Source organism: Daktulosphaira vitifoliae, unplaced genomic scaffold (genome assembly GCF_025091365.1).
Source record: "Daktulosphaira vitifoliae isolate Bord-2020 unplaced genomic scaffold, ASM2509136v1 Scaffold_2, whole genome shotgun sequence".
Taxonomy (NCBI): domain Eukaryota; kingdom Metazoa; phylum Arthropoda; class Insecta; order Hemiptera; family Phylloxeridae; genus Daktulosphaira; species Daktulosphaira vitifoliae.
In genome coordinates this window covers 32,058,525-32,067,558 of record NW_026099573.1, presented here as the reverse complement: position 1 = coordinate 32,067,558, position 9,034 = coordinate 32,058,525, and the positions used below count along the sequence as shown (strand labels likewise).

The 9,034-nt window shown below is 25.9% G+C and overlaps 1 protein-coding gene across 2 annotated transcripts in view; it reads left to right on the top strand.

Annotated features, from left to right (window-relative positions):
- The window catches only part of LOC126899858 (unextended protein), a 45,903-nt gene that overhangs the window by 24,801 nt on the left and 12,068 nt on the right, over window positions 1-9,034 (top strand). The gene's annotated exons all lie outside the window — the stretch shown is intronic.

Below are 9,034 nucleotides of genomic sequence, written 5' to 3'. Positions count from 1 at the left end.
TTTTAGCTTCGATGCGAAGCTGAGAAGGTATTGGTTTTACTATGATTTTTTTTTTTTGTGTCTGTTACCACTTTTTCTCAGCTCTCACCGAACGGATTTCTTTCAACGATACGTCAAAAGATCACAAATCGTATCTAGTCGAAGACATTACCCTTAAAAATTGAAAAAAATTCCCTCGTTCCCCGTAAATGGGGGAAACCTCCAAAAAAATTACAAATTTAAAAATCGCTAATTTTCGAAATTTTTTCAATTTTTTTTACTAAAATGTGCCGTAACTTTTTCAAAAATGAACGTATCAATATAATTTTTTTTTATAGATGCTTGATGTTTTTACCTATCATTTGATATATTTTTTTTGTAAATTTGACCCTTTATCTGCCCACAGGGGGGGATTTAAAAAGACAACTTTTTCAACTTAACTTTTGAAAATGTTCCGGAAGGTCTGACACTTATATATATATCTTAAATTAATGCTAATGTAATACACATTAATTTAAAAAAAAAAATTTGACCTCTGGACTTGTCTTCATGGTGAAAATGGCTATCGAATGCTATTTTCGTGTGAAAATTCTCGATTTTATTTGTTATATTATATTTAACTTTATAACGCTATAACTTATTGAAAAGTGTATGGATCCACACAATTTTTTTTATGAGAAATAATATTTTTTAATAAACCCTTTTTCATTCGACATACTTTGTCTTAATCGAGATATTAATAAGGAACCATAAGATCAAGAAGCTTTTGGAATAAAACACCAATTTTTTTTAAATTAAACACTATCTAAAGATTTGCATCGAAGCGTTTATTTTTGATAGTGATTTTAATCACTGTCAGATATCATTATACTTGATCCAACTATACCACGGCAGCACTGTGCCCCGACCCCCCTGTGCTGGGTTGTTTTTTTTATCATTTCTCCGTTAAATTTACAATATAAAAATATTGAATATCAATATCATACTAAGTTTAATTAATAAAAAATTATTCAATATTAATTCATATATACTTATAAATCAAAGAACTACTTTTGGAAAAATTCCTCCGATTTCTTAAAGTTATACTATATATATATATAGATTTGTATCAACCGAAGATTTTTTTATGACAGTGATTTAGAAGTATTTTTAGGTAAGTTTAGTGAAGACATGTAGTTGCTTTACATGTAGGTTGGTGTGGTATTTTAGTTTGAGTGGAAATAAAGGCAATGCAATTTGGCTTCTTGGTTGACTGTACAAATTCTAAGGTCTTTATGGATGTTGTTGTCCGTGATGAACCATGAAGGAAAAGTTATTTGATATAAGCATAAGGACTGAAATGTGTGGATAGTTCTGAGATTAAAAAAGGGTCCCCGCTACAAAATTCAATGTGTTAAAATTTGCCTACCAATGCTTTTTTTATCTTGTCTATAAACTTCTACACATTTAAAGCGAAGTTGAATCAAGAATTATTTTTATCTAATATCTATCGATTTGATTGTATAGTTCATACTTTAATAGTTTTCGTAAAAAGTTTTTATATAAATAATGCTGAAGGTTTTTAACTACATGTAAAGAATGTTGAAACTAATTGATATTTTTATTTATTTAATTGTTAAGAAATTTTAGATCTTTTATTTAAATGTATTTAGGTGTATCTGAGTAAATACATATTTTATGACACTCAACTAACAATCTATGTTTGTTATTTTAAAATTGAAGTATCCTGAATGCAGATATTCATTTAATAAAATATTACGTCTCTATTTATAAAATGACCTACTTGAACGAATGAGTTATTAGGGCATTTCTAGTTTTCATATTCGACTATGTTTACACTATATCTAATAAACAATTTATTTTTTAATGGCCTGCAATTGATTTCAAATTTTTAGCTTCTTTTATATATATAAAATTAATTACTATAATAATACTTAATACATCTATAATTTATGCTCAATTTTGTTTTATTTGCAAATAAAAATTTATTGATCAAATTATCATACATGGTTTCTATTAAATACGCTTATTTATCAACGTAATTGCTTGAATATATACATTTCATAAAAAATTATATATTTAAATATGTTTTAATTACATAGGGTTACTAATTCGAGTAAAAAAAAAAAATTAACTATTGCAAAATATTAAAATTATACAGCAAATAACTCGCTTGGTAAATAGAAATTATTATAATAAAATTATAAACAAAACAGGATTCCAAAAAGTCAATCAATACAACGGAGTCTGATCGATTTAAGTTAATTCTTGTTAAAAATTTCATAGCCTAATCCTTCTTAAAATTTAAAAATACATTTCTCAATGTTTTGTTTTAATAAAAGTAGAGTACTTCCATTAAAATTATTTACTTTAAAAAGTTGTTTAAAGTATTAAAAATTCAGTTAATTTTTAATTTCAAGTGCTTTTTACAATAATTAAAAATTAAAATTAAATAAATTATATCTTATTAATTGTTTCCTACGATTATAAGTATTGTATATCATTTAATTTTAATTTACTCAATTCTAAAATTTATAAAATTATTGTTCCTTTGAAATTAATTAAGTTCACGTTAAAATATAAAAAAGGTTACAAAAAATAATTGTATAAATTAAATAATAAAGATCTTGTTAAATCTTTATGTAAAATTTTAATTCACCCTATAAAATATTTAGTTCAGGTAAAAAATAAAGACAATTGAACAGAATATTATTTAAATAGAATGTGTAGTCGTGTATATAAAATTTTTTATAAAAGTATTAAATTTTATTTATTTATGTCTCATTTTTTCTAACTAACGTGAGTTGTCAGATTTAATATTATATATTTAAGGATAATGATGTCCTTGTAATAATTGTATGTATACAAGGAATTTGGAACACATATCTAAATACTCAATTTTTTTTCCTCGATACTGGTGGATAAATATAAACTTGATACATTAGCATTAAAAAACACAGTAAAAACCACTTATTAAAAAATACAATTTATGCAAATAGTAAGTTTAAATAATCCATTATCTGCTTATTAATTGAATTTTTGTTTTTCGGATTATGCTAAACGCACACCGAATTTTACTTTATTATAATATCTAATCATAATGAATGATAACATTCAATTTAACCTATAGTTTATTTTGAATTAACAAGAATTAAATACAATTTTACTGAAATGTTTTATTTTATTCGAAATAAAAATGAGTTATATCAATTGATATAAAAAAAATGTCCGATTTTTCGTTTAGTGGAATTTTTTTCGTTTACAAATGGAGCCATAAGTGTCATAGTGTCAGACTGTTGTACGTTTATTATAGAAGACATATACAAATATTACTTTATGGATCATTACGTTTGCTTAAACTTTTGGCGGTAATAATCTTGTAAAAATATTGTACACAGTACTCTTGATTGGTTTGAAGAGATGTAATAATGTAATATTTATGTCAATAATATTTATACTAAAAATTTGAGTTTTATATTTAAGTCGCAAATTAGTGTTTCATTTTTTGAGCATACTTTTCAGAGAAATTGCCGATATGTTCCCTAAAGTCTTATTTAGACATTTTGTCTAAATAATTAACTTACTGACAATATTAAACGTAAGATTAGTAATGAAGTGGAAAAAATAAAAAACTATCCAAATTAAAAAATTTCAAATACTTTTATTTAATGCCGTTACCATTTAAATTATGTTTGTCTGGATAATAAAGTTAAATTATTAATGAAACGCTAATTTTCACTTTTGAAAATAATTAAAAGCCCTTAAAAATTCGTTTTCTATGAAATATTAAATATTTTCCATTGAAGAAGAAAATGTGTAAGGAATTTTAATTTTAAATTTCGTGATATATTTTCATGTTATCTCGTGCATTATTTTTAACGGGAATTTTAAATATCACATTTTTATATTTCCCAAATAATTTTATTTGACTGTAAGCTAATTAACTTTTTGTCGTTCGAATGGATCAAGTAAGATATATTTAACAAAATGCCTGTGTATTAAAGATGGGTGTTAATTTTTTATAAAGATTTTGAAAATAAAAATTACTTCAAGTGTAATTGCGTACAAATTGTTTGCATTAAAGAAAAGGCCGTTCTATTCGGTTATACTTAGATTTGCCTTTTTGTTCAGTTAAATCTAAACGAACATTTAAATTTATTTTCATAGAGTTTTTATTATTTATGTTTATTATTACATTAATCAATAACAGATATGTTCACGTGTCAAAGTAAATCGGCTTATTGAAACATGTTAAAATTACTTTTCCAATAAAAAAAATAATAATATACGAAATACATTTATTTGAAAAGAAACCTATAATTGAATTGCAAGAAAAATATATGCGACTTGGCATTTCGACTTTCAAGCACATTGAACATACAAGTAAAACATAAGAGAGCCTACTATTACATTTGTTATATTTGAAATTATAGTTGAGTCTAGTTTTTCTTTTGAGCTCATTTTTTGGATGGCAATACCTTTTAGCCATAATTGTTGGAAATCAAGTAAATTTTGGCACATATATCGAGCTCCAAACTTTTTAGAGTATCATATGTAAATTTTAATTTAATAAAACATTTTTATATTTGTGTCACACTTGTTAATTTTATTTGGAATACTGATAATATATATAGAGTACCAGTCAAGAGTATAGGGGTTAGACTCTCATTGCATACCTAAAAAAAATATTATTAACGATAATATTAGCAAAAAATTAATTATGTGTTTTAAAAATATTCGATAAATTCCGGATCTGCCCTATAAAGTATCTCTAAATAAATTTTGATAGGTCTGACGTCTATTGTGAATGTAATTTGAACACTCTATGAAAATTATATTATTTAAATTTTCTTACGAATTTGTTTAAGATTAGTATTTTATTAAAGTATAAACTTTTACATTGTAATATATAAGTTTATATACTGAAAATATATATATTTCCTGTTCAAATCACTCAAAATCACAAAAGTCGTGTGACCTCGAATATGCCATTATAGTTCTTCCGATAATAGACGACCAATGATAACTGTTAGTGGACTTGAAAAGAAATTATGAACAATTTTACGTTAAGAGCAAGAGTGTTGATGACGTTTTTCAACAAGTTATTTTTATCGAAAGTTTTTATTTGTCGCCTTTATAATACTACTTTATAATAGACCCGCTGTACCGACAGTTTTTAATTTTTATTTTATAGTAACTTACTTAGATTTCTTACAATTTAGTTTCAATTGAAACAACGTATAAAACTTTTAATTTTTTTTCTTTTTATAAAATTTTAGTTATACATGTTAATTGTTTTATTTGAAAAAGCAATCAAATAATAAATTTATATCGTCAAGGTTTTGTTGCGTCAAAAATTAACATTTTTAAAAAGCCTGTTGAAAAAATTATAGGAAAATATACCTAAAACACTTTAGAATTCAATTAACAAATGTGTTGTAGTAAATCCTTTATCTGCGATGTGTAAGCTTCAATTCAAAACTAATTCCAGCGTAAACATAGTTGCGTGCGTTTTTTTATTTTCCCTTTTGCGTGTTAAAGAGTGTAATTACATGTTTGGTTAATGTCATTGTTATTACTAAAAGATTTGACCATTATGATGATATATCTCAATTAAAAAATCTATGTATATGATTACAATTAATTATTGCGTGAAAAGATTTTTTAATTTTTTTGTGTTATCACTGAAAATTAATACTTAATTGAGTATTTTTATTCCAAATAATCTATGTGTATAAAAACTATTGCTGCTCTAATAAGTGCTTATATTTGACCTAATAGTGAACATAAGATTAAACTTTATATTAAAAAATTCATCTTTTGGATAAGTATCCTTTCTTTAATTGTAGAACGTAATAAATAATTAAAATAAAAGAGACTCAAAAGTGACGTATGTTTCAAAATTGTTCATTTATTCTCAAAATTAAACATTCAAACTTGACTAATACATTGTTGTTGTTATTATTATTATTTTTATCTTGTGTTAATTTTAAAATACTAAAAAACTATCAAAATAACTGTCAATAAATTTAGTTAAAACAACATGCAAAGAACTTATGCTATTACAGTTTGGTAGGTTTCCTAAGCAATTCATATTTACTATAGGCTTTCTAGCTTCTAGAAAATACATTTTAATCAACAACTAAAGTTTACTTTTCGGTTTACATTAGTTTTAATGTAAATGTTGAGAATAATAAATAATAATTGTATTACACTATACCAGTATTTTAATAGTGTCATATGCTTCTGTCTTCGAAATTAACAAAGATTTTGCAACACAATAGAAAAATACATCCTTCATCATATTCTATTACTCAATTGTGGCGGTTTAAAAGATTTTTTTTTTTTGTTTTATGATAATCATTAGGAAAATATTACTAAAAGTAGGTTGTTTTAAAACCAAATTTAAAATTAAATTAAATAAAAGAAAGAGATAGTTACAACATTATTTTTTTATTATTATTATTTTATGAAACACATGAATCAATATATCAATAGACTGACATTTTTAAAATTTATTTTCTAATTAGTTGAGCAAGACACAGTTTTAGAATATGAAAAATGCGAGACTCTTCCAATTCATTAGTTGAGTTTTTTCAATAATCTTATAATCCTCTGTAGAGGATACCAATAAATACGTACCAACTTTTAATTTATCGTCTTTTATTGTCTCGTATTATCATTGTAAATAGTAAAATGTACATGTTTCACAGTGTTTATGTTTAATGTCGAACATTTTCTAATGGATAATTGGCTTATTACGAGGGTAAACACGATGTCTGTCATTCAATTTAGAATAATTTTTCGTGCAGACACGCAAATAAGAAAATCCTTTCATTTAAGATAGTTGCCATCAAATGGTTTACTAAGGCAAGCATCTAAGTACTTTATGTATAGATGAAGAGACGGGGAACATAATTGCTTGCTAAAGTATAATTTTAACTGGTAGTGCGACCCCTTACAAAACGGCAATCTATTTCATATGAAATAGTTTTCGATTACTCTTCAGTTTAAGAACACTCTTGGGACTACACGAGTGATGATTACTCTCAAACTTGCGGCTATTTCTAAGGTAACTTTTACTCATTTTCTTGTCATGTAAATTACAAATATACTTCAAAATTAATAGAATCCTTTCCTATGAATATTGGCTAAACAGTAGAAGTAGTATTAACCACCAAAATATTAATATTTATCGGAATCGTATATTTAAGTTTTACCGAGAAAAGTATTGATACCTTAAAAATAATAACCATAAACTATTTCACTCGACAGTATTGACATGTCTAAAAATTGGAAAGTTCATTTTATGTACTGATCAAAAAATGTCATACTTGTAACTTTTAAAATTATATTCTAAACACAAAGATAAATTGTATTATAGTAGCTCTATTTGTCCACCACAACATACAAAAATTTCTATTAACGTTTTCCAGTGTTCCAGTTTACTTTTACATAACTGGTGAGGTTGTAACCAAGTATAAGAACCCTTGACCATTACTTTGTTATGCTCAGGTAGATCATACTTAGAAACAGTCTAGTCCCCTTCGGTAGGAATAAACCGTTGGGATACCCCTTGTTTGTGGTTAAAAGGTCAATGTTTACTTTGCATTTAAGTTATAATATGTGCACATCTTTTCTCATCAGATGCAGTTAAATAATATCTGTGTATGAAGACCGTTTTTAGTTGTACAATGTACACTTTACAATTTATGTAGCTATATAATAATTTTATAATTTGTACCAACAATGATTATATGTAAAAAAATAATAGTGCTAAAAAACAAGACGTGCCGTTTTATGAACAATAAAAATTATTATTCATTTTAATTTATATACATAATACAGACGGCGGAAACTTGATTGATTGGGTTTTCTATATAAATATATAACTTGTTAATAGCTCGGCTATTGATTTGCATAAAAGGGTGATAACATGATTGTTGATGACACTCACAACTAATTACTGAAGGTGTAAATTAATTCTACTAAAAATCAGGTACCTCGCAATATTCGTATAGTCTTCGCTTGTAAAAATTAAAGCAATATAAAAATATTTAAATAATAATAAAATATAATTTTAACCTTAAAAATTCAAGATCATAAATTTATAATGAAATTATTGAACTTAAAATGATTTCTTGTAATTAATTTAAAGTAATGTAATGGTAGCGCAGTGGATCATTCAGTAGTCGCCTTAGCACTGTTTTTATGTTGGTTTCCGGATGGGTGACCATACGGAAATTTTAACAGTGACACACCTCGCCCTTTACTGGCTCCCTCAGTCATAATGAGATTGCGTCAGGTCAACAGCCGTTGTAAAAATCCTGTCAAATCATTGTAAGGTGAGCCGCGACCCAAAATAGCTGGGATAAAGATTTTTATGCATTCAATGTACATGTATTAATTATTCAAAATGCATTTCTTTGAAAACTGAAACTGAGTTTATCACTAAAAATTTTAAGTGCCATTTATTGATTATATTTCTTAACATTCATTATAATGGAGGGTCAACCAATGTACATACACAAATTGTTGTGTTATTGTCTCCTACTTAACAAGTTCACAATTTAGGAGAAAAGGTCGATGCTGTCCGCCTCACGTTATTGATTTACGTTAAGGACACCCCCCTGATCACCTGTACGTTTTAACGCAGTCGAACTCTGATACACGTTAAGACCATAGTACTTGTCCATGACGTACACGAACGATAAAAAATTGAAACTTTATTAACGGTATAGTTTTAATTTTATACCCGTGTAGCATATGAAACTTGCAGCAGGGTTAGAATAAGTAAAGGGTTTTTAGGGCGTATAATATGAATTGCTATCTTAATATTCGTCCGAGATAAGTTTTACTGTTACTTTTTTATTTTGTTATCTGGCGCCTTGACATAAATAATAGAAGCGTTACATTGTCGTCATGTACTAATAGTGTGTCTTGTCTTAAGCCGCACTTCCTTCGCAAATGTGTATTATACTCAAAAATATCATGAAACTTGAATTATTATATCACCAACAATTTACATTTTTTAACGTAATACTACAAGTGTAAA